This window comes from Callorhinchus milii, unplaced genomic scaffold, assembly GCF_018977255.1.
Source record: "Callorhinchus milii isolate IMCB2004 unplaced genomic scaffold, IMCB_Cmil_1.0 Scaffold4, whole genome shotgun sequence".
Lineage (NCBI taxonomy): Eukaryota > Metazoa > Chordata > Chondrichthyes > Chimaeriformes > Callorhinchidae > Callorhinchus > Callorhinchus milii.
The window spans coordinates 56,758,689-56,784,850 of record NW_024704745.1 but is presented as its reverse complement, the minus strand read 5'-3'; the positions used below and the strand labels follow the sequence as shown (position 1 = coordinate 56,784,850).

The 26,162-nt window shown below is 41.0% G+C and overlaps 1 protein-coding gene across 1 annotated transcript in view; it reads left to right on the top strand.

Moving 5' to 3' along the window:
* tmem135 (transmembrane protein 135) overlaps positions 1-26,162 on the top strand; it is a 257,534-nt gene that overhangs the window by 151,656 nt on the left and 79,716 nt on the right. The window lies entirely within an intron of this gene.

Sequence of the window (26,162 nt, the reverse complement as noted above, 5' to 3'; positions counted from 1 at the left end):
AATGTCCCACACACAGTCGTGGATTGAGTGACCAACTAATTAAAAAAAAATATTTTGAAGGGCTTATTGCCTCTGGAAAAGCGATCCGCCAATTGGGTTCCTACATACTGCTAGGTAAACAGGCGTGTGGAATAAGAAAACTTGCCCAATGTTTCACTCTGCCCGGAAATCAAATCCAGGTCCTCTCGCTTACGAGGCGAGTTTTTGAGAAGCCACCTCAACACAAAATAATACACTACTTTACTGGAATAGTTCAAGTGAAGTATCATGTCTCATGCTACATGATTTTAGCTGGTTAAACCCCAGCAGTTGAACATATGTGGAACTTTCAGTCTAGTTCGGAAACTCTTAACCATGGTGTGGTTTTCTGCGTGTGTCAGACACGTGGCTGATCAAAAAAAATCACATGAGAGTAATCAAAGGGTAGGATTGGGGTCCAGTTGCTAACAATGCTTGCTCTAGATAAGAACACATGTAACAGAAACCACCAAAACACAATCAGAAATGAACTATGAAATTGGATACATGTGTTGCAGATGTTCCAATTAAAGCTATATTACAAAACTTGGGAAATGATCAAAATATTAACTGCATAAATCTAGTTGGCTTCTCTGATGGAACAAGTAAATGGTGAACTTAGTAGCCTAGTGTGGTTGTATGCAACTGTATTTTTTTTGCTGCAATCTCACAGCTTTGAGTTCAGTACCGCAATGCAACCGGAAGTGGATAAGTCGTGTTCTCATATATATTACTGCAGAGGCTATTGGTATTCTCTTCAGTGCACTCGGAAGATGGCATCTTTACTGAATCCAGGTTGCAACTTGGGAATTGTAATGGTAGTGTTAAACCGTCAGCTCGGGTGCAGACCCTTCACTGTCCAGCATCTTAGGACTTCCGATGCGAAAGGTGCCATATAAATGGAATTTGTTATTGTTGAAATGAAACAATTAATTTTGTTTGTCATTTTTTCCTAATTTTCTTCAACTTACTGAAGAAATTGTTCCAAACTGAAACATGGTGCTCCAGAGCTACTAGTAATCCAACATGATCTGTTCCCACTTATTGTTCACACCTAGTGTTCCCACCTAGTATTCACATATACACTTTTCAATAGGGGGTCAATGAAGAGCGATCATGAGTGAGAAACGCTACCTGAATTCGGGGGAGAAATGCAGAGTAAGTCAGTCTTGGAGTGCTTGTGCATAAATGCATGGAGTGTGACAAATAAGATTGGTGAGCTGCAGGCTCAACTTGCCACATGGGGTTATGATATCGTGGCAGTAACGGAGACCTGGCTGTACAAGGGCAGGAATGGGAGCTGAATATTCCTGGCTACAGTATATTCAGGAGGGATAGGGAAGGGAAAACAAGAAGGTGGGAGGGTGGTGGGAATATTGATTAAAGACTTGGTTAGGGATTTGGAAAGGGACAATGTGCTCGAGAGTCCAAAAACAGAATCTATTTGATAAGAGTTAAGGAGCAGAAAAGGAGCTATTACTCTGTTAGCTGTATACTATAGACCACTAAGTAGTGGGAAGGAGATAGATGAGCAGATCTGCAAGTAGATTTCAGAAAGATGCAAAACCAATAGAGTAATGATAATGGGGCACTTCAATTATCCTAACATAGACTAGCAAATAACAGTGTAAAGGGCAAAGAGAGGGAAGGATTCCTGAAATGTGTTCAGGATAACTTTCTGTATCAGTATGTTTCCAGCCCAATGAGGAAGGAAGCTGTGCTGGATCTAGTTCTGGGGAACCAAATGGGGCAAGTGGAGCAGGTTTCGATAGGAGAGCATCTGGATAACAGTGATCACAATATCATTTGCTTTAGAGCACTTATGGAAAGGGACAAGGAACAATCAAAGGTGAAGGTACTCCACTGGAAGAGGCTAATTTCAGTGACTTAAAAAAGGACTAGCCAAGGTGAATTACAAAGAAAGACTCGCGGCTAAAACAGCTGACGAGCAATGGGAAGCATTCAAGGAGGAGATAGTTCAGGGACAGAACAAATACATTCCCACAAAGGGGAACGGTAGGGCATCCAAACCTCCCTGGATGATTAAGGAAATTGGGAATAAAATCAAATAGAAAAAGGAGGCTTATGAAAAATGTCAGGTCCAAAATACAGAGGAAAGTACAGAGGAGAACTGAAAAAGGAAATAAACAAAATAAGGAAATAAGAGGGGCAAAGAGATTGTATGAGAAAAGATAAAAGGGAACCCTAAGGTATTTTATAAGCATATAAAGAATAAAATGTTAATCAAAGGTAGGGTGGGTCCAATTAGGGACCGAAGAGGAAACCTTCTTGTGGAGGAGAGGGCATGGCTGATATACTGAATGAATACTTTGAATCTGTCTTCACAAAAGAAAAGAATGCAGTAAATGCCACAGTATCGGAGGAGAGAGGAGAGAAATTGGATAAGATAAGAGTAAACCGAGAGGAGGTACTAAAAAGGTTGACGGTGCTAGATAAGTCACTCGGTCCAGACAGGATGCATCCTAGGTTCCTGAGGGAAGTAAGTAAGGGTGGAAATAGTGGAGGCTCTGGCTACAATCTTTCAATCCTCCTTGGACACGTCCTGATTGGCTCCCGTCAGTGGCTGCTCACCTCAGCATCACCGTCCATGGATAAACACTCCACTTTACTAAGCCAGTCCGGAACCTTGGGGTCTTCTTTGACCCTCAACTATCCTTTCTACCCCACATCTGCGCATGACCCGCTGTGCCTTCCCCCACCTCCGCAAAGTCACCTGGCTCCACCACTGTCTCACACCGCAGGCCGCCGAAACCCTCAGATACCCTCATACATTACATCCAGGTTCGACTACACTAACTCCTTGCTTGTCGGCCTCCCCAACTACTCCCTCCATAGGCTGCAGATCATCTAGAACTCTGCAGCCTGTGTCGTCTCCCACATTAGACTCCGTGACTCTATCACCCCCACCCTTGCCCAACTCCACTGGCTTCCCATCACACAGAGGATACAGTTCAAGATCCTGGTCCTCACCTTCAAAGCTCTCCATGGTCTTGCTCCCCCTTACCTCTGTGACCTCCTAATCCCCTACCATTCTGCTCGTTCCCTCCGCTCAGCGAGCTCTGGCCTGCTTCACTTCTCCGGCTTTGTTCGCCCCACTATTGGTCGGTGGGTCTTTTGCCACTCTGCCCCCACCCTCTGGAACTCCATGCTGCAGTCCCTCCGCCTCACCCCCTCCCTTGCCACCCTCACGACCCATCTCAAGACCCTCCTCTTCAACTGTGCTTTTGAATTCCCTGCTTCCCCCCTGTGCCCTCCAACCTCCCCGACTCCCAACTCGGGTCCGTAACTCTGTCTATCCAGCGCCTTGTGATGTCCTCCTGACGTGAAGGGCACTTTACAAATGCAATTTTGTTGTTGTTGTTAAGAAGAAACTCAATAGAAGTTTTCAAAATTATGAGGGGATTCGATAGTGTGAAAAAGGAGAAACTATTTCCGCTGGTGGGTGGGTCGGTAACCCAAGGACACCAATTTAAAATAGTTGTTAAAAGAAACAGAGGAGAGGAGACATTTTTTCACGCAGCGAATTGTTCGAATCTGGAATGCATTACCTGAATGGGTGGTGGAAGCTAATTCGGTAACAACTTTTAAGAGAGAAGTAGATGATTATTTGGGGAGGACAAGTTTGCAGGGCTATGGGGAAAGAGTGGGGGAATGGGATTGATTTGGATATCTCTGTTAAAAGAGCCTGCACAGACACGATGGGCCGAATGGCCTCCTTTTGTGCTGTTTTCTCTTCGACCGTGCCTTCAGCTCCCCTCTCAACTCTCTACCCCCTCCTCGCTCCCTCCCTTCCCTCCCCTCACCATTTCTCCCCTGCTCGGGTCCCGACCCAACTGTCCAGTGCCTTGGGACGTCCTCCCGACATGAAACGCGCTCTATAAATGCAATCATGTTGTTGTTGTGTAATTCTAAGATTCTATGATTCTCTTGCCTACCAGGTAAAATAATCCTTGCATTTGATATAGCACCTACCACATTGTTGCAACATCTCAAAGAGCTTTTGTAATTTTTTTTGTTTGTAAAATTTGTTCAAGTGTGTATTTTGTGGGAAAGGCCAATTACAGCACGTATTGCTGTACTTGTTGATTAGAGATTTCACCACAGGCCGTGAATAGAACTTGCAAAACTTCTGGTAATTTTGCTTTAGTACTTTAAGTATTCTTATGAAGTGTCACTCTAACCCCTGAGCTTTTGCTTTCAGATGCCAGCTGACCTCCTGTGATTTGTCAGCAATTCTATTTTTATTTTAGCTGTATATTTTCATTTTTTTGAAAATCTAAATCAGTAAATTATTTTCTTTGTAAGTTAAAGCAATGCATTCTGTCAGTATAGTTTAAAGCTATCCTCTGTATCAGTGGTGATTGATGTGTTCCCTTGTGTAATAGACTTAATTTTTTTCCAGTTTTGTCTGTTGCCAATGGGAGTTCACTCATCAAATTCCATTGGACCCACTGTGCTGCTTTCCTTGTGGATTTGCCTGATTTAGTTACACTTGGGGATAAAGCTACTTGTTTATGTATTTTTGTTAAACCTTGAGCTTTAACATTGGAGACTGGAATGGAACACCCTTGTGATTTGAGTGACTCTCCAGATTTCTGTGCAGGAAATGTGGAGGTTGCTGATTTTAGGAAAATAAGTTTGTTTACGTTTGCCTGCGGAGGCATTAAATGTTTGGAGCTAGAGGTCATTTAAAAGGACAAATAAACACCTACCTAATAAGCTGCAGAGTTTTATCCTGCAGTTCAGTGAAGAACATGGTGTGAAAAATTGCAAGAAGAAATAGACTGCAAAATCTATGGGCTTTCAAGTTGAAGGCATTTCAAAAAGTTAATTCTTAAAGTCAGCTTCAATAGGAAAAAAAGATTTCTGTTTTTGCTACACTGTACAACATGGTATTTCATTCTTACTCTAGGATTTGAGATTGACTACATTTGCTTTAGATCAAATAGCTTGAATAAGTATCAACATCCAGTATTAACATTGAAGAAAGCTCGTAATCGCTTTGACCAATAGACACTTAAAGATGGATGACCTGTAAATCAGAACAATAAATGACAGTTGTGTTTATTTATAACTGACTGGTTCTCTTCTGGCACACACACCACATACATGGTACAGGGCATCTACCTTAGAGCCATCTTTCAAATGCTTGGTAAGTTTTCAATGTCCATTTACATAGTCATGCAAAAAGAGCTCTTGTTCTCCTTTTTTAAAGGGAAACAAATTATATTAGTGGTTAGTCTCTAGTCTGGAGCTGACTTGTTCCCAATTGTTGCAAGGTGGTGGTGTGCTAAAATACACTTCCATCTTTGCATAGCCACTTCAAGAATCAGGTGTGGGTTATTGATAGCAAATGAGAGCAAAAGATATGTGCAGCATGTTAACATTGTTGTTTAAAATAAATCTAATTTAATTAACCTGGAGCCACATCTCAAGGTAGAAAGGGTTATGTTAGCTTTATTTCAGCCTGGCCATTGGCTTGAATGATGAGTCCAGCGCTAATTCCTAGCGACCATTCTGGTAGCCCATTCCACCTCTTAACTAGACTGTCGAAAGAAATAATAATAATTTGATATAGCGCTTTATTATGTCATCGAGAAGTCTCAAAGTGCTTCACATGATATACTGTAAAGTGGATGACTATATTTCGTAGGCGAAACATAGCAGCCAATTTGTGCACACCAATGTCCCAAAAACAACCATGGAGTGAATGACCAATTTTATTTGGGGGATTGTTGGCCAGGACATCGAGAGAAATTCCCTTGTCTTTTCGAATAGTGCTATGGGATCCTCAACATCCAACTGAACAGGCAGACAGGACTTCATTTTAACGCCTCATCTGAAGGACGAGGTATGAAAGACAATTTTAGAGCAGACATACAACAAATACTGAAGGTGATATTGTCATATTGTCAAATACTGTTGTATGTCTCTAAAATTGCCGTTTATAACCAAATACTTTTACTCTTTCATTCTCCTGCTTTGGCATATCTGAATTTACTTTCTAAATCTCATGTTACGGTCTTATATACCTTCTCTGTGAGACATCTCTTTTCAAGGTTGAAACTTATTTAGTAATTCCTCAGTTTGACCTCATTATTCAGTCTTGCTATCTTCTGTATTATCACTAGGACAATGTCTCTTAGACCTGAGCAATCTGTTACAAGCACTATGGTCACAACACTATGAACATCGTTGCTGAAAATACATTTGTAGTTTGCTTCGAAATAGCTGTAAAGGTAATAATAATAATAATAATATTTAAGGATTATCATTTCTATTATTCGTAACAGGATGAATTATTACTATTCTTAGAAATGGAGCAAAACTACTATTAGTAATAGGGCGAAACGACTGCTGATTGCAGAAATCAGCAATTGTTCTGCACTACGGTATCTAGTATATCTTCAAAACCCTCCGGGCCTTGCTCCTTCCTACTTCTGTGACCTAATGCCACATCAAACTGTCTGCTCCCTCCCCTCAGCCTGCTCCATGACCCTCGCCCGGACATCAGCGTCAGGCCTTCAGCCTCTCTGCTCTCACTCTTTGGAAATCCATCCCACGGTCCCTTCGCCTTGCTCCTTCCCTTGCCTCCGTCAAGGCACATCTCAAGATCCTCCTCTTCGACTGCACCTTCGGCCACCCTCCTGCCCTTACCCTCCTGCTCTTACCTTCCCTACTCTCCAATCCCTCCTGATCCCAATCTCCTGCTCGGGTCCAAATCCCTGACTGTCCAGCGCTTCAGGATGTCCTCCCGACGTAAAAGGTGCTGTGCAAATGTAATTTGTTGTTGTTGTTATTGTTGTCTGAGTGTGTAGCAGATTGCTGATTTCTGAGAAACCAGCAGGTTGTAGCTGTTTGCACTACATATGAGTAGCAGAGCTCCTTACATGTGCACTTAAATCATACATCCAGATCTGATTGCTGACTGCGTCTGCTGGTGAAAATCTTCTTGCTCCTCTTTCTCTCCTCCTCCTGCCCCCCACTCCCCTGCCACCACAGCCTTGAATTTTCTTTCCCATCCTTCCCTTAGATTGTAAAGAAGATGTTGACTGCTATTGTAATTATTTTAAGATAGGATAACAGCTCCATTTCTTGCGTACATTTTTTTTCGAGTATAAACCTCGACTGAATAGCCTAGGATTGATTCATTGAGAGGGTCAACCTTGACGAGTTGGATCTTGCTCTCATTTAAGATGGTTGTTTCAGCAGGGCTCAGTAAATAGCATTTAGAAATAATAAATTACCCCCTCCCCACCCTAGATGTGTTTGTGCAACCTCCATAAATGTGCATTTTCTAGCAGGTGGAAATGATCCAGGAGCAGGAAGCCTGGCTGATTGTACCCTCCTTTATCAAGAACAATAGGGTGAATTGTAGTTTTCGAATTGCTGTTCTGGCTGAGAACAGCTAATTCAGAGCAAACTGGGATTGAAACCTACGATTTTTGATCAGTATAGCCAGGCAATGTCTTTATCCCCTGAGCCTTTTTGGAAAAAAGCTGAGAATTGGCTGTTTTACATTTGAAATGTAAAGAGGGTAGAGAAAGCCAGTGAATATTTTGAAACTTTACATTGAAGCCAATTTGATGCTGACTGTTTTGCTCCAGCAAATGCTCAAGACAAGCAGTGCAAGACCACAACCTGCTGGTTTCTCAGCAATGTTATGCTGCACATTTTTGTGTTGTGAGGCAAGAGATTTGTGTCGGACCGATGTTGAATGTATTTCTAATGAGGCATTTCGGATCTGAGAACCCAATTGTGAGAAACATCTCCTATAAGAGCAAGTTTGAAAAGAGAAAATTCACATAAGTATAAGCTTGTGCATTGACAGATTTCTATCAAGTATTGTGCACACCAGTGCCTGAAGTGGCTTGCATCTTTTTGTTTAGTTGTCTGCACTATTAATTGCGCCCAAATAACTCAGGGCCACTAACAAAAGTCTCAACCTATCTAAACTGTTCATTAAAGTTCAGATGAGGGTGATATTGTCATCATTTGGTCTTGTGCTTAGGATTTTCCCATGGGGTCGCCATCAACTATGGAATTTATTTTTGCTTTGAGCATCTTTAGTTTAAATCTCACCCTGGCTCAGTGATTTCTGCACTTGAAGAGCCCATGATTTAAGAGCAGTTTTATTCGTACAAAACAGGGGATCAATTACTAACTGTTGAATTGTAAATTGCTATTGAAAAAAAATCTGTTGAGAGCAATTTCTATTTTGAAAAAACGTTTAGCTGCTCTTAATGTGAATTGACTGAAGTTGAAAATTTGCACTTTTCTTTGAATGGGAGAATCCTGCAGGGAAGCATTTGGTATTCTAAACAAACAATATTAGACTTAATCTGGATGTTTTTGTGCTGTAAGACCATGTGTTGATGTCCCTCTCTGTCAATAAAGTCCCTTAATCTTTCAGTTACTAAAACAGAGCCTATGCTGTGCTTTATGTGATCCCTAATCAGATGGACAGAAAATTGACAAATGGACTCTTAAAGAAATTAAAGCATTTGTGCTGTTTGGTAGCGTATTTGTGGGTCTCACTTCACATTTAAGCTGCAGCAACTACAAAGGAGAGACCTGCATTTACAATTATCCATTTATGGCACAGCTTCTTAGCTAAATAATTCATTTTGTGCTGCTTTTATTTTAACTGTAAACCCACATTTTTCCCTGTGAATAACAGAAGGTTTTGTCCTACTCCAGTAAAGGTTGCGGTGGGAAAATTGGTGAGCCTGTTCAGATGTAAATGATTGTCATCTATAGTATTATGTATGGCTTATGGATAGAGTGCTATCCCTACACTGAAGTGGATGTCTGTGGCTTTTTGTACTTTAAAGAACTATTTGATGACATTGGAACCACGCACGGGTGGCGCGCAGTATTGAGCCACATTCACAATGTCCAGGACTGTGAAAAACAGATTGCAATAATGTTTTACTTGAGTAGCGCTTTATAGATAGGGTGGAGATGTACCTTTTGAAGTGTGTATTCACAATTTGCTGACCCTGTAGGTTAGTGTCAGCAATACTGATAAGTGTAACAAATGCACGTTGTTATTGTTAATGGAATAGGCACAGGTATTGTACACTAATCCAATTTGTCTTGGTCGCACCTCTATCATTTAGTTTTACAATCATGGGATAGGGATTGATTTATACATGGGAAATGTACTTTATTACATTCTTTTTAAACAAGTATAATTGAACAGTTTAGCTTGTTTACCAATCTTTTCCAATGACAGAGAGAGAGAGAGAGAGAGAGAGAAGATTGATGAATTTGAAGTGTAAAGTTGTTCTTTTTCATTTAAATATTTATCATTTTAACAGTCGATGTCCAGACAAGCATTGCAGGTACACCAGATTCGGTTTCTTTTTACTTCAGCTGTTATGCCTTGTTCAGATCAGCCCCCATTTAAACCTTTAGTTCAGAACAATTGCTTGATGACAGTTCTTTGAATTCAGTCAAAACAGATAGGATGAGAGTCTCCTACTGTTGTCTGCAAGAGTTCTACTTGAACCAAGTTTGGCATGTCGAAATACATTCCGGTGGACATTGTCCTGGAGTAAAGTAAATACCCGTGATTTGGCACAAGTGTGAATTACATTTGCAATCTTATCCAGGCCTCAAGCATGTCTGATGTGGGAAATAATAATAATAATCCTTGCATTTGACGTCTGTGAAGACGTCCCAAAGCGCTTCACAGAATATACTGTAAGGTGAATTGATTGTATATTTGTGGGCGAACGCGGCAGCCAATTGCGCACAGCAATGTCCCACAAACAGTCGTGGATTGAAAATGACCATTTTATTATTGTTTTGTTTTGGAGGATTATTATTAGGCGTGTGGAGTAAGGAAACTTGCCCAAGGTTTTGCTGAGATTATGGTTGAGCCATATTATGGGAGGAGTGGTCTGATATTAAAACTGAATATACATGTTGGGAGTTGTTCCGCTTTTATCCCATACTCTGCACAATTTTTTTTCCAAATGCAATGTGAAGAAATCTCATTCTGCTCGCCCCTCCCCTAACAAGAAAAGCTAATCAGAATTGAGATCCAGAAGTATTATTTATAGAAGCTTTTTTGCATATATGCATGTTCAAACTCCCGAGAGTCCCGGAGCACTTGACAGTGACGGTGACTGACCCCGAATCGGGGGAGGTGAATGTAAGCACGATCAAAAAGGAACACCTTTAGGCGGGATTTGAAATTAAGGAGGGAGGGGGCAAAGCGGAGGGATTGAGGGAGAGAGTCCCAGAGTTTTGAGGCGTAGTGACTGAAGGTACGGCCACCAATGGTGGAGTGGAGGGGACGATGACAAACCAGGCTGGAGCCAGCCAAGTAGAGGCAGCGGGTAGTGGAGTGGGGGGTAAGCAGGTCAGTTAGGTAGGGAGGTGTGAGGGCATGAGGGGATTTGAAAGCGAGTGAGAGGATCTTGAAATCTAGGCCATGGGTGATGAAACACCACAACTACATAGTTGTGTAACTTTAAGGGTTTAGCTTGTATTTGCCAAACTTTCCATGATGTCTGGGAAAAAGCACTGTTGTGGAAGAAAATTTAAAAACAGAATGGGGAAAATTGTTAAATTAATTCTTAATTTGGAAACTACTACTTTCTAAAAACGTGGAAAACTGGCTTTCGAAATTAAGTGGTCTGAGGCACTACCCAGTGTGAGGGGCGCTATATAAATGCAAATTGTTGTTATTGATTAATTATTTCCCCGCAATTCTGTTTTATATTCTTAACAAACCATTATTAGACTACATCTGTGTATTGAATTTTAATAAGACAGAATGTTTTGAAAGGTTAAGATTATTTGGAACTATTAGGTGAGATTGTCCAGGGAATTCTCAATTTTTCGTTTTTGTTGCTCATTTTTGTAGAACATATGTCTTGCATTGTGTACATGCTCAAGACCTTTTGATGCCATTTTCAAAATAGCCTAATACTGAATTAATAATGGAGATCAGGGGTTGAGTCTGAATATCACATGACGTTCCAACCATTATTTTATCTGTTATTAGAATAATAATAATTGTTGCTTTTGATATACTGCCTTATGACGACATTCCATCTTTTTGTTCTGGTGTTATCACTTTTCATTCTGGCGTCGAGCAAAGGTACTCCACTCCAATAAGTGTCCGTGTTCACCTCTGCAGGAAAACATGTATTGTAAAAACAGCATCACTGTTAATATATCCAGTGGTGCACTGAACTTACAGTCCTGCTGTGCAGTAAGTAAATGAGGTGGAACTATTGCCTCTGGAGGCACATGCACCCACCTGAAAAGGTGGTCCAATTGCTCCCAGATGCATATTCAGCAAATATGTTTTGTGTGGTACTGAACGGAGAAAACCAGGAATATGTAAATTCAATCCTTTGTCTGTGCTGAGTAGTGGATATCATTCCAGGAAGTTGTAAGATACTAGCTTCGGCAATTCTGGGCTAGGGTATCAACAAAAACAAAAAACAACAAATTGCTTTTCACATTGGGAGGACATCCCAAGGTCAGCCAGTGTTTAACTTCTTCACTCAAAGGAAGCTTTGGTTGAAGCAAATGGGATCAAAGTATTTAGGAGAAAACTTGATATTTTTATATGAGGAATGAGAGAATCGAGGAGTGGGGCTCGTATGGAGTACAAACACTGAATGGTCTGTTTCTGTGCCATCTCTCCCTATGTAACTCATCAGTGTTTCCTGCTGGAAAGTGTACATCTTTGGATGTTGGTTCAGGAGGATATTGGACATGATTTCCTCCTGTAAGCTTGAAAGCCTAATGATACCTGAAAAATGGCTGCCTGAGCAAGGTATGAAAAGTCTGTCAAGGCTTCTGGAAGCATCATCTCCTGCTAAGTCAATGTCTTCAGGAGGGGAGGAAGAAATGAGTCGACATTTTAGTGGGAGGAGGGTGGAATTGATTATTATTATTAAAGCTTCATCGAATGGGACCAGACCATGAGATTTATGAAAACTTTACATTAGTACTTGTTTTACATCTCTATCTGGATGTTGTAAATGATGTTGAGCCTTTAAAAGTGATTGAAATACTTTGGTGGGTTGTATTTTGAGAGAGGGGAACTAAATCAAAGCTGTGAAGGTTATGGTCACAATATTTGATGTGGTCAGTGATTCTGATTTTCTCAATGCAGTCAGTGAAAATGATATATGCTTAAAAGTAGAACTTGAATACAATCAGATATGCTGAATGATGTGTTTTTCTAATTATTCCTAGCAGAAGTTTCTGTTTTGTTTAAGTCCTTTTGATTCATTAACTTGGCTCAAAATATGTCTGTATCATCCCAGATTTGAAGTTAATTGTAGTGTCTGTAGATTTGAATCCACTGAATCCACTAACCACTTCCTGTACCTGACTCATTACATACACTGACACACAAATCTCGGAGGCTCTTCATTTAAAGGTTTCCGAAAACTGAGATTTACAGTCTCTTGTTGAGAATTTCTTGTCGGTAGTTTAGTGGTTAGTCCTGAAGTAAAGTTATTATTTTGTTTTATGGGTGAGGTGAAAAAAAATGCTATACAGATTGGGAATTTAACTGTAATGGTCACATATTTGGAGTTAATGTAGGGAACAATTTGTACAAAAACATAAGAGGAAAAGGTTGACCTGTTCATTCCCAGCTATATTCATCATGCCAAACTATGTACAAAAACAACTTGAAATATGAAAAATATTGCATAAACACCTACCTTTTCATACATTTTTTTCATACGATTCTAAAATGAATAATTTTATTTCCACATTAAGGGGAAATGCACACACAGTAATATAAGTTCATTTGTTTGGTTAGTTGATAACAGGCAGATGTTTCTACATTTTCGTGTTTTCATACTGAAATTTTTATTTCTCATCCTTGCAGTGTTTTTTGTTTTTTTGTTTTTCTGACAAATGCAGAGCACTCGATTAATGGTTACATGTGTTTTAGCGTCTGTGCCGGTAATGGATGATCTATGCCGGATCTCAGATCATTGAGATAAATGGGAGACGTTTGTGTGGTTTTTGTTCACGTACATCATATTACAGTAATTTTATTTATCCTAGTTTTGCAGACCTGCATATGTTCATCTTGCGAATTGATTGGTAACGTGCCAAGTCTGAAAGGGTTGAAACAAATTTTCACTTCATTCTTTTTTCATTAATTAAATGCAATGAAGACAACTTTGGAAACTGAAAATTTTGACGAAGGGAAGTGATATGTTCCCCTCATAGCTTCTGATAAAATTGGTCGTTCACCCCCTGGCTGTTTGTGAGACATTGCTGTGTGCAAATTAGCTTACTCATTCCCTTACAAATACAAAATCACTACACTTAACAGTAATTACTGTGAAGTGCTTTGAGATGTTTTGATGTGATGCATGAAATACAAAGACTTTTATACTAATTACTGCAGTATTGCAAAATTATTTACTGCAATAGTGCAAGAAATCTCATCAAAGAATGAGACTTATAACTAATAAGAAGCATCAAAGAATGAGACTTATAACTAATAAGAAGCCATTTATTTCCTGCTCTCTTGCCTGATATTTTGCAAATACTTTTCAGCAATGGGCTTGAAAGAGTGCTTGAAAATGCCTTCGTTTAGAGGTCTTGTAGGTCAGTGTGACATACATGTGGTTTTCAGCACGACACAGACTCACACCATTGGGTGATGCAGATTCTCTGTTTGAGCCCATTATTTTTCCTAAATTATGTTCAGCTATTTTACAGAGTCATTGTGAGATCCATTATTCTGATTGAGTTTCTGGGGTTAAATATTGGTTTATAGTGTCTATTGAACATTGTGCTCTAAGATTTAAAAAAAGGTACAGGTGAAAGAAGAGCAGGTAAAATCTTTTCTTTATGTTGTACATTAGATTCACCTGGTATTTGAGAAATCACATTGTTATGCTTCAACACTTGGGACATTGTAAATATTTGGATTTTGTTAAGTGTCAGAAGATGTCTCACACAAAGTTAAACACCATTGCCTTAATTTGAGGTCCATGTAAACATATATCCTGAAATAAGCACTCATCGCTTCTGCTTGCCAATCCTTGCACTTGAACAATTATAATATCCTTTAGGTAGACACCTAAAGGATATTATATTTGTTCAAGTATTCCAGACATCTGCTTCACCACTATTTGTAAATGGCGCAACAATTTAAATCAATTGAACTTACTATCTATTTGATAATATGTACTCGGCATGTTTTTGTCTGGTGGCAGTCTGAGTGGAACTTTTTATTTAGTTAAATTCTGTCTTTTGTATATCATGCCTGTCTTTAACCAGTGAGAGGATATCCATCTTTCATCATCAATACTGTGTTTCCAGCCCTCATCATCACAAGCTTGAAAATGTTGATGGCTTGGTTTCCTTTGCACATAAATCACTGTCACAGACCTTGAAAATAAATATGTTTTCAAAATTATCAATGTGGGTTAGTGCTGGAGTAAGGCATGGTTTGGCCTCAGTGAAGCCAATGGTAACACTGAAGGTGACAGTAAAACACCACTGCTGGTGCCATCCAAGCTGAAGTGTCAGCCTGTGAGAGAATAAGGTCGTGGTGTCCATTCCATGCCAGTCCTATAATAAAAAATAATAAATTGGTCACTCAATCCACGACTGCTGGGCGCAATTGGCTGCCACATTTCGGCCTTAAATATACAATCAATTCACTTTACAGTATATTCTGTGAAGGGCTTTGAGACGTACCAAAGACATGATAAGGCACTATATCAATTGCAAGGAATATTAATATTATATAATAGCCTGTTTCCATATTGTAACATATGTAATTCTATGTAAATGTTGTAAGAGTGCAGTTGTAATGTCTTTAAAACAATTTCACATATGCATGAGTCCTTGTCTAAAATGGAAGTGGGTATTATCCTGTATTTTTGTTTTCAAGTTATGAGCACATATTTTAATTTAATATTTTAAAAGTTGTAATCCTGGGCTAGTGAAAACTAGATTCAGTTTTCATTTGATAGATTGTTGACTACATACTTCCTTTAAAACTAATTATCTGAATTTTTATGTGCTTTCGGTTTGTGTGTTTGCTCAAATTTAACATTACTTTTTTTACAAAAACTGAATTGCAAACTTGATCTAGAGATGTGAATAAAATAGTTAATGACATGAATATAGTTGTAGGACGTCTCGATTCAAGTTTCTACATCCTCTCAGTATCGTATCAAAGAAATATGTGTGCTAATCAGCAACTATTGTGCCAGTTTGAAACATAAACAGAGCTGGGAAAACTCTGCACTTCTCCCCAGTTTTGTTTATAAACCCACCCCTTCCACTTTTGTTTTATGCCACTATCACCTCTTTAACCCATCAACTAACACATTCTCTCCTTTGTCTTTTTTTGTCTTCTTTGACTTCCTTGTCCTGCCTCCCCCTCTCAACTTGTCCTTAAAAACCTCTCCCTCCCAACATGCCCCAGTTCTGACGAAGGGTCGTGGACCTGAAACGTTGACTCACTTTCCTTTCTCCATAGATGCTGCCTGACCTGCTGAGCTTTCCCAGCTCTCTCTGTTTTTGTTTCAGATTTCCAGCATCTGCAGTAATTTGTGTATTGTGCCAGTTTCGTGTTCACTGGGACATTTTGGGAAACTGATTTTGTTTTGATTGTAACATAATTGGTGCTGAACTTTCTCTATTTAGTATCTGCAGACACATGTAGATCTCAGTTAGCAATGAATTGATTTTAAAACAGAGATGGCATAATTTTGTAAATGTTTCAGCATTTCTCCAGGGACTCTTACCTTTTTGTTGTTGATTCTGTCCCTGCACAAAAGCTACTTGTATCCAATGTCAGCTTACATTGCTCTGCATTTCCCATAGTACCATAATAGTAATAATAATAATAATCCTTGCATTTGATATAGCGCTTTTCACGTCGGGAGGACGTCCCAAAGCGCTTCACAGAACACACTGTAAAGTGAATTGACTGTATATTTGTGGGCGAACGCGGCAGCCAATTGCGCACAGCAATGTCCCACAAACAGTCATTTGGGAAACTGATTTTGTTTTGATTGTAACAGCGCCTCAAATGGTCTTTGAAATGTCTCAGAGCAAACCGCAGGATTTACCACAGAGTGCAGTGACTATTTTGTAGATGAACGTGGCAGCCAATTTGCACACAGGAATGTCCATAGACTACTTATTAGCTGCCGAGTTTCCACTCACAAAGCACACAGTTACTGCGCTTTACAACAACAACAACAACAACAAGATTCCATTTATTGAGCGCCTTTCACGTTGGGAGGACATCCCAAGGCGCTGTACAGTTGGGCCAGGACCCGAGCAGGGGGGAAATGGTCAGGGTGAGGGGAGGGAAGGGAGGGAGCGAGGAGGGGGTAGAGAGTCGAGAGGGGAGCTGAAGGCACAGTCAAAGAGAAAGGTCTTGAGACCGGCCTTGAAGGAGGAAAGGGAGGAGGCGGCGAAGGCACTGGGGGATAGAGTTCCAGAGCTTCGGGGCTGAGAGGCTGAAGGCCCGGCCACCGATGATAGGGCGGTTGGGGCGGGGGATGTGGAGCAGACCGGAGCCAGAGGAACGGAGGGTACGGGCAGGTAGGTAGGGAGATAGTAGGTCAGAGAGGTAGGAGGGAGCAAGGCCGTGAATGGCCTTGTAGGTGAGGATGAGGATCTTGAATTCGATCCTCTGGGGGATGGGGAGCCAGTGGAGGCGAGCGAGGGTGGGAGTGATGTGGTCGCGAAGTCTGGTGCGGGACAGTACACGAGCTGCAGAGTTCTGAATGACCTGCAGCTTGTGGAGGGAGGTGCCGGGAAGGCCGGCGAGGAGAGAGTTCTCATAGTCCAGCCTTGAGGTGATAAAGGCGTGGACCAGAGTTTCAGCAGCGTGAGGGGTGAGGTAGTGCCGTAGTCTGGCGATGTTCCGGAGGTGATGGAAGGCGGTGCCAGTTGTGGCGCGGATATGAGGGAGAAAGCACAGCTCAGGGTCGAACAGAACACCGAGGTTCCTGACTGGCTTTGAGAGATGGAGAGGGCAGCCTTGGATGCTGATGTTGTCAGCGCCTGAGGTGCGGAGGCGCTGACGCGAGCCAATTAGGAGGGCCTCAGTTTTGCGCACGTTGAGCTGGAGAAAGTTATCTCGATTGCGCACAGCAATGTCCCACAAACAGTCGTAGATTGAAAATGACCAATTTAATTATTGTTTTTGGTTTTTGGAGGGATTATTATTAGGCGTGTGGAGTAAGGAAACTTGCCCAAGGTTTCGCCCTGACCTGCCTGGAATTGAACTCAGGTCTCTCACTTGCAAAGCGAGTGCTCTAACCACTGAGCTACAGAACTCCACTATAAATATAGGAAGGCATGAATCATACTGTTACTGGCTGGTAGCCATAACATTATATTGATAGAGACCTCGGAGTAGTTGGCCTTAAGGATAAAAATTGTGTGTGGTTACTGAGTTGGGGATTTGCACGCTAGCTTCCTTCCTGCTGGCCATCCTGATGGCTTTGGAGACATGCAACTTAATGCAATGGTGTTACTCTAGGCTGCATGGCCCAGTCAATCTGTTGTATGAGCTCAAACCCCGAGCTCCCGGCCCATGATAGCAAACTCCTTATGATCTGCAGCCAGCGCTGCCCCTTGTTCCCCACTCACAATAGCAGCAAGAATGCAGCTTGTGGACTAAAGAGCCATTCACAAACTTAACTGATCCCCGCATGTAGCCAGCAGTATATATTGCAGAGGAAATAGTCTCTCTGTGACACAGTTGGGTGAGGTTTGTTGTGTGGAGCAGTTTTCAGAGAAAATGCTCAATAGTAAACTTGAATTTACAGGAATGCAAGGAGCAAGATTTCAAAATTGATTTTCAATTTCCCTTCCCCCACTTCCACCCCAAAACTTTTTGCTTGTGCTTTTTTTTCTACATGGATAAATTGAGACTGAGACTAAAATAAATTTATAGTACAGTTTGGTTATACAACAACAACAAGATTACATTTGTATAGCGCCTTTCACGTCGGGAGGACGTTTGGTGAACATTATAGTTTGGTGATGACAGATGAAGACTGTGGCCTGACATGATAACAAGGGATTAAAAAATTAAGGATACAGTAGTTTAGAACTGGATCCTTGTGAGCACTTTAATTTGACTATATAAATGTAAATTGTTGTATTTGTATCGAAAGTTATAAAGGGAACCTGGCACACAGCTAGTTAATGTCTTGACATCAAAAGGAAATGAGCATTGTATTTAAGAATACGCAAGTAGTGTAATACCAGTGCAGATAATGGCTTGCAGTAGCTATCTACAAAGCCAGATTTGAGTTGGACGAATAATACTTTAGATTGCAATAGCCAGAGTCCAGTAAAATAGTATGAGACCTCAAATTGCATCAGTGAGTGGGTGAAATCAGGAAATTCACTTTATTTTTAATCCTCTGGATAAATTGTCCTTCAGGCATTGACTTGGCTCTGGAGCTAAGTTTAGCAATGTGGGATAATTGAGATCCAAGTAAAGGTGGAGTTTTAAATCTGTTAAGCAACCTGGAATGATCAATTATGCATTTGTTCATCATCATGGAATTTCCCATTGTCACACAACATTTGATGCACCAAAAAATGTATTTCCACAGTGACTGATTCACACACAGTGATGTCACCTAATTTTTGATTTTTATAATGTGATTTCCATGTATGTATGCCACCTGTGCATGGAAATTTCCCTGAATTTGGAATGTGCAATCTCTCCTTGAAGGGATGCACCTCGCTTACCTAAATCCAGAGACTGTTAGGTGCAGGTTGGCTACAACTAAACACTTTGTCACGGCTAATCTGCTGACTGATTGTGATTGTGAGGCTGATTTACTGCATTTTTATTTGGTTGTTAAATATTAATTTGTAGAAAGATTGGCATGTCCTCTCAACATGAAAGGCACTATCCAAATGCCAGGGTTATCATTATTTTAAAATAATTATATTTCATGGAGATCAGTTAACATCTTTAGGAAGGAAAAAAATATTGCTTTCTATTTGTGGGTGATTTTAGTTCTAGAATACCTTATGAAATCCTGCAAGATTTTCTTCCACAGATGGGTCTTGCCCTGTAAAATGTAAATGTGTTTCAAACAGACTTTCTCCCCATGGGAGGTTTTTCTAGGTCATATAGTTTGTATAACTCACCCTCCGCCTGGCAAGATTGTAACATGCAAATTCCTTCATTGAAATGTTTGGTTTGATTGCTGTGAAGCAGTTTCCTCAGCTTTTGTGTGGTAATGGTAATTGTGAAATAAGAAGCTGCACACATTTCCGTTTTATAGTTCAGTAATTTTTATGTCTGGGACAAAGACTAAGCATTTCTAGGCAAGTGTTACATTGAGGTGACCTGTTGTACATGCCTAGTTTAAATCTGGGGTAGATGTTTCTCAGATCAGTGCATTCAGTTAATGTTGTTGTTGTGCTCTGAGGTGTGAATAACCAGAATTAACTTTGTGTGAGAGTTGCTTTTCGACACATTTAAATAATTCAGTACTTTTGTTGAGTGAAATGACCCGTAAAATAATACTTTTTTAAAGTTATAAGCCCTCTGGCATAACATGGAAGGCTGTGAATAGTTTCACTAAAATCCATTGTAATACTGACAACATACTACAGCCCTTTATAGCAAATACAGCAGTTTCATTACTTATGATAAAACAGGTTACCTTATCAAATCTAGCATTTGGATATTTATCTGTATTTGATGATCTGTTGTCAAACGTTCAAATGATCTGATTGTAAATGCTTTACATTTTAGCCATAAAAACTATGTCCCCCAGTTTCTTCCCTCCCCTCCTAAAGTCAGTGCCTCACATTAGGGAAAGGTTTAGGGGTGTTCCATGCAGTTTCCAGATGGGAACTCCCCTCCATATTAATACAATTGTATAAATACCCCAAATACACAGCTTGCTAAATTGTATTGAAATCAATGATGAAATTACCATACTCTGGCCCCTCAAACCACCAAAAGGCAGTGTAGGCATTAGGCCAAAGTAAATAATGATGCCGCGATCTCACCACAACAGCCATGCTATCTGAATTTCTATACACAATGGGAGTTGGCAGGCTACTTGACTTTGGAGGCTAACACAATCGAGGCCAATCTTGCCCCTACCTGACATTCACCCACGCACAGCAGCGGTCATTTGATTGCAATATTTTTTGTCAGCCAGTTGTCTGACCTGAACCAAACAGAAACCCATCATCTCACTTAAGAATATCCAAACCACAAAAGGTTCCATATATCTGTGGGAATTTCCATTTGTTTGGAATGGAGTGCACACTCTGTTCCCTGAGGAACTCATGCTGCTTAGCTAATCCTGTTAAGCATTTGGTGAAGGTTGTCAAGAGCCAATGCTTGGGTATCCTAGGTGTGGATTGGGGTACTCTTGTAGTTTCACTAGCTAAATCTGTATCGCTTGTCATTGTGAACACTGTCTGGCAAATTTCCCGCTGCTTATCTAGCTTGAATCTTCCTATCCACTAGGGCTTTGGTTTTCAGTGTTAACAGGAACTAAGTGGGAAGAATCCCTGTTCCAGTAACTGGTCTGCTTTTGTGCTGAGGTGCCAGACAGGCTGGACAGCCATCAATGTTGCCTTGGAATACTGTGGTTCTGCCTTGCTCAGTAACTGTTCGTTTTAGACTGCCATAGTGGACCAACTTGCTTGTGATCTTCCATTGCCAGGCATGTCATTTTAGAGCCAACTCATCACTTGTTTTTCTTCCTCTTTATGGAATGATAGTCACTAATTGGTCATTAGTGGACAGTGATCAAGAGCAGGGATCCTGACCAGTCCTGACCAATTTCCTCTCCCCTCTCCCCCCACCCCCCCATCTCCCCTCCTCCGTCTTCTTAAGCAGGTTGGCTGAAGGCTGGATGCCCTATTTGAAAATTGTTCGCTGGCCCCATAAGCAATATTTTTGTGCTTCCCTTCCACAAAAATAACATAGCATTTATGGGTTTTGGAGAGAGTTGGTGGTCTAGATGAAATGAAGGGAGGGTGGGGTTGCAGATTAACTTGGCCCATGGGCCGCCAATTGCACCACCAGTACAACAACCACAAAATTACATTTGTATAGTGCCTGAAACACTGGTCCACGCCTTTATCACCTCAAGGCTGGACTACGGGAACTCTCTCCTTGTCGGCCTTCCCGGCACCGCCCTCCACAAGCTGCAGGTCATTCAGAACTCTGCAGCTCGTGTACTGTCCCGCACCAGGCTTCGTGACCACATCACTCCCACCCTCGCTCGCCTCCACTGGCTCCCCATTCCCCAGAGGATTGAATTCAAGATCCTCATCCTCACCTGCAAAGCCATTCACGGCCTTGCTCCCTCCTACCTCTCCGACCTACTATCCCCCTACTTACCTGCCCGTACCCTCCATTCCTCTGGCTCTGGTCTGCTCCACATCCCCCGCCCTAACCGCTTTCAGCCTCTCAGCACCTAGGCTTTGGAACTCCATCCCCCAGTGCCTTCGCCTTGCTTCCTCCCTTTCCTCCTTCAAGGCCGGTCTCAAGACCTTTCTCTTCAACCGTGCCTTCAGCTCCCCTCTTGATTCTCTACCCCCTCCTCGCTCTCTCCCTTCCCTCCCCTCACCCTGACCATTTCCCCCCTGCTCAGGTCCCGACCCAACTGTCCAGCGCCTTGGGACGTCCTCCCGACGTGAAAGACACTCTATAAATGGAATCTTGTTGTTGTTCACATTGGGAGGATGGTCCAAGGCATTGGACAGACAGAGTTGCGGATCCAAGCTGAGGGTAGGGGTGGGGGCGGTGGGAGGGCAGTAGGGGAAGCAGGGAGATCGAAAGCATGGTCGAAGCGGAAGATCTTGAGTTGAGTCTTGAAGGTGGTGAGGTAGGGGGTGAAAAAGAGGGACTGCGGGATGGAGTTCCAGAGGGTGGGTGCAGAGTGGCGGAAGGCCCACCCGCCGATAGTGGGGCGGGCAAGGCAGGGGACGTGAAGCAGGCTTGAGTAGTAGGGCATTAAGGTCAATTATAGTATACCAGCTATTGCTTAAACTCATTCAGTAATGGCTTAATGTGGACTCTCCCTTGTCTATCATGCTTAGTTCCACACTAGTCAGTTAACACTGGTCATCTGGGTAATAGTGGGAGGCCTACTGTTTTGTCTTAAGACCTAAACTTCTTCCTAATGATTCATAGATACACAGACATATAAACAGGAGTAGGGCTTTTAGCCCCTCGAGCCTGTTCTGCCATTTTACAATGGCTGATCTATACCTCAAGTCCAGTTAGCCGCTCTTGCCCCATATCCCTTAATACTGTGATCTACGAAATATTTATCTATCATCTTGAAAATGTGAATGGATCCAGCATCCACAGCCTTTTGGGAGAGAAATAATTGGGGGTTGAAATTGAATCTGTTCTATGAAACTTGTCACTTTTCACATAAAACCTTGAATCGATTTTGGTCACCAAGATGCTACATGTTAGCAATAATCTGCAGCGCCTTTCACAGTGGAGTGAGTACACAGTGAATTTTCTGATGCAATTCTGTCATTGCTATGAGCTGCCCTGTGCAGGTCAGATATTCTCCATAGAGAATGAGAGCTAATTGGCGAGTCAAACTGACCTGCTCTCACACACGTTCCAGCACTTACTCACGGAGTGCCATTGTAGGGAATCAGAGCATGACTCCAGTCCCTCCTCTTTGGCAGAGGAAATATGGGAAGCCTTTGGAGCAGAGAAACTAATAATTTAAATGACTAAATACGTTTTAACCAATTTATTTCAGCAACCAACTCTACATTTTTCTTGAAAATAAGAAACCATTCATGTGTCTGTCTTTTAGTGCAACATTAATAGTTCAAAATATCTTTATCAGACATATAAATCATCCAGTCAAATAAATCACGGGATTCTTTGTATCTTTGGCTCCTATCGGCATAGTCGTGTGACTTCAGAATGTCACGCTGTGTAACTGTTATGTTCCTCTCCTAGGAAAGATTGGAATTCTTTGTACTCATTTGTATCTTGGATCTGAAGACAAGACGATCAAAAATGTGCAGAAACAGACGTTTTTGTGTTATTAAAAAATCTGTTGTTTCATTTTATCCATCTCCCTGCACCCAATCATCATGATTCTGCCCCTTCCTAGTTTCCTAGAATGCAGTAACTCAGGATATGATGCAGTTCTGCAGGAATTGTGAGTATTACAACACCTTGCCACAGCAGGCATTCTTCATGTATGAACTTATACAGTTAGCCTAGTGGTCTACTCAGAAATAAGGGCCTTATCCTGTCCACATTTTGCACACACATTGCCAGCAGGCATCACTGGATTCACCATATCCACCATTATAAAGGGAGCATTGGTAGACTGACTAGAGAAGTCTCCATTTAACAACTTGGAAATGCCCAAAGTATGCCTCCATTATGGCCCACTCTCTTGGTGCAGAAGTCTGGTGAGTGTATATCAGGCTCAGATGTTAGGAATTTATTTTTACTTTAATACAAAGTGTGCGAGGCTCAGGATTGGAATTTCGGTGGAGTTTGAAACAGCAGTGCAAGGTGTAGTTCCAATCTAGCAGTGAATAATAATAATAATCCTTGCATTTGATATAGCTCCTTATCACACCATTGAGAAGTCTCAAAGAATATATTGTAAAGTGAATTGACTGTGCTATTTTGTGGGTGAAACAGTTAAGTGCAACATATTGGAGAGAGCAAGAGATGCAAAATTAGAATAGGCATGCAAATGTGCACAGAAGCAAGATGCATGCCCCAGGCAGGGCATAGGCCCGTAAGAGGATATGTGGATAGTCAGTGTGAGGTAATGCAGCATTCTACAATACACACTGCAGCCCACATTGAAGAGCAAATTTCGGAATATGGCCCTTAACCATGAAAAAGCTTGGGTATTTAGGATTTAACAGACTGAGCCAATGTGTGATTTTGTAATAGAAGTAGGACAAATAAAAGAAGCAGTATTTTTAAATAGTTCTTTTACAAACACAGACAAACTAAAATGTCTTTCTACACTGGGTAAGATGATTAATGATCACTTTGGTGAGGCATGTCATAAAACTCTACTTAGGGGTAGCAATGTCACATTTCTTCATGGCTAAAACATGAGATCTGCTCTTGATTAGGTGATAAATCTACAACCTTCTAGTACTTGAGAATTGCTCTCCTGTCCATTGTTACTTGAGTCTGAATTAACTTGTCTGTTTTAGTGGGTGCATTACTCTCACAAGCTGCCCAGTCTAGTCAAGAGACAGCTGTCTTATTCTTTGTAAAATGTTAACATATTAGGTCTAAAACGTTTGCAGTTAGGCCACTTCTGATAGACATATATATGTGTCCAGTTGTTAATTTTCATTGTCCTGGTGTGACATCTTGGGAAGGAAGGTGAGGTTCAGAAAATATATTTTAAATTGTGTTAATTCTAGCTTTTTCATTTTGAAGGCCAGATCATTTCATAACCCAGGCTGCTTTTTGTTTACTTTTTGAACAATTACATTTTCCTGATTGCAGTTTGTAAAATAATAATATGGAATTCTAAAACCACTTTTTGTTCTCAAAGTGGAACAGTTCCTGCAGTAATTTGCATATTTCAGATTTTTCAGAAATCATTGTCAGTTTGGCACAGCTGGTAGGATTCTCACCTCTGGTCCAGAAGGTCATGAATTTGAGCTGCACATTTGGACTTTGCGCTCATAGTCTGACTCTATGCTGACATATCAATGTAGCTCAGCGGGCGGTGGGGGTGGGCACTGCATTGTTGGAGGTGCTGTCTTTTGGATGGGATGGGCTGCAACAAATGATGATGGGAGAGACAAACCTTTTGATTGAACCCATTCTTAATATCTACAATCTGTCATAGTCAGAAGAGTAGAGAATTGGGCAGATTTTGTAGATGGTAAGTAATCTACCTTGTGGATGCCCAAATGCATTTGAATCTAATTTCAACATTGAAAATCTCAGCCTCTGTTCAAGAAATGAACATGGAAATGAAATGTGCACCTATGAAGCAGGGATGTGTCCTCCTATGGAATGGGGTGAGGTAAACACCCATTTATCTTGCTAAATTCTTATCTTATTCTCTGGTACGGATTCCACAATGAGGTGCAATTTGGAGAATAACTATTCCCCTGCCCCCAATATTCTTGTTATGTTGGTATTAAAAATGCCCCCCTTATACTGGGTTTTATTGAAATGTAATGATGATAATTATAATAATAATCTTTGCATTTGTTATCAGGCCTTTCATATCAGGAGAACATTTCAAAGTGCTTCACAGTATTTACTAGAAAGTGTAATAACTGTGTATTTTGTGTGTGATGAACTGTATCTATTGGTAACAAATTTGTGTGGTAACTAAGGCCTCTTTTTTTGTATCTGGATGACAAGAAAAAAGTGAATTGTGCAGCAGTTTAAATAACACTTTTATATGTGGATCTTAGCATTTCAAGAGTTTGAAATACTGGTGCTAATTTGGAGCTGGCGCTTTTCCAATGTCTCTAAATCTCCAGAGACTTCCTGGGGCAAATGACATTCTTACATGTGAACATCTTGGCAAGTCTTCCTACATATCGCAATGATTTCAAGATGTGCGTGCTTGCCCAATATGCCCATAGTTTTTTTTGGACGATGCAATCTACTACTTCAGTATTAGAGTCCAGAAGATGCACAGGTAACTTACCTTCCATTTAAAAAAAAAAATTCCTACAGTTATTTGGCTCGTAGAGAGAGCATGCAGAAAAGTCTAAGGCACTTCTCATGTAATGGCATACAATGACATGAATCCCTCAGCAGAGAGATGCAGTATTTTGCTGGGTGTATTCAACCAGATATTAATCTTTTCACTGCCAGGTCAGATCTGCTCTACATGAAGACCACAGGAATTCTTACTCCAAGTCAGGTCTTGCAAGATTCATGGCAAGAATCAGGAAAATTAGACATTGTGTACAACTGTTTGCCCCTGGAAACAGACTTCTGGAGACAGATTGGTGGTGTAAAAAGGATATAATTGAATGAAATACACTCCAGGTTCCATAGTCAACATACCAGAATCACGTCAAGTACAAATGTAAATGGATTGGACCATAAATACAGTAGCACTAAAAAAGGCAGTACAGCAACATGATGA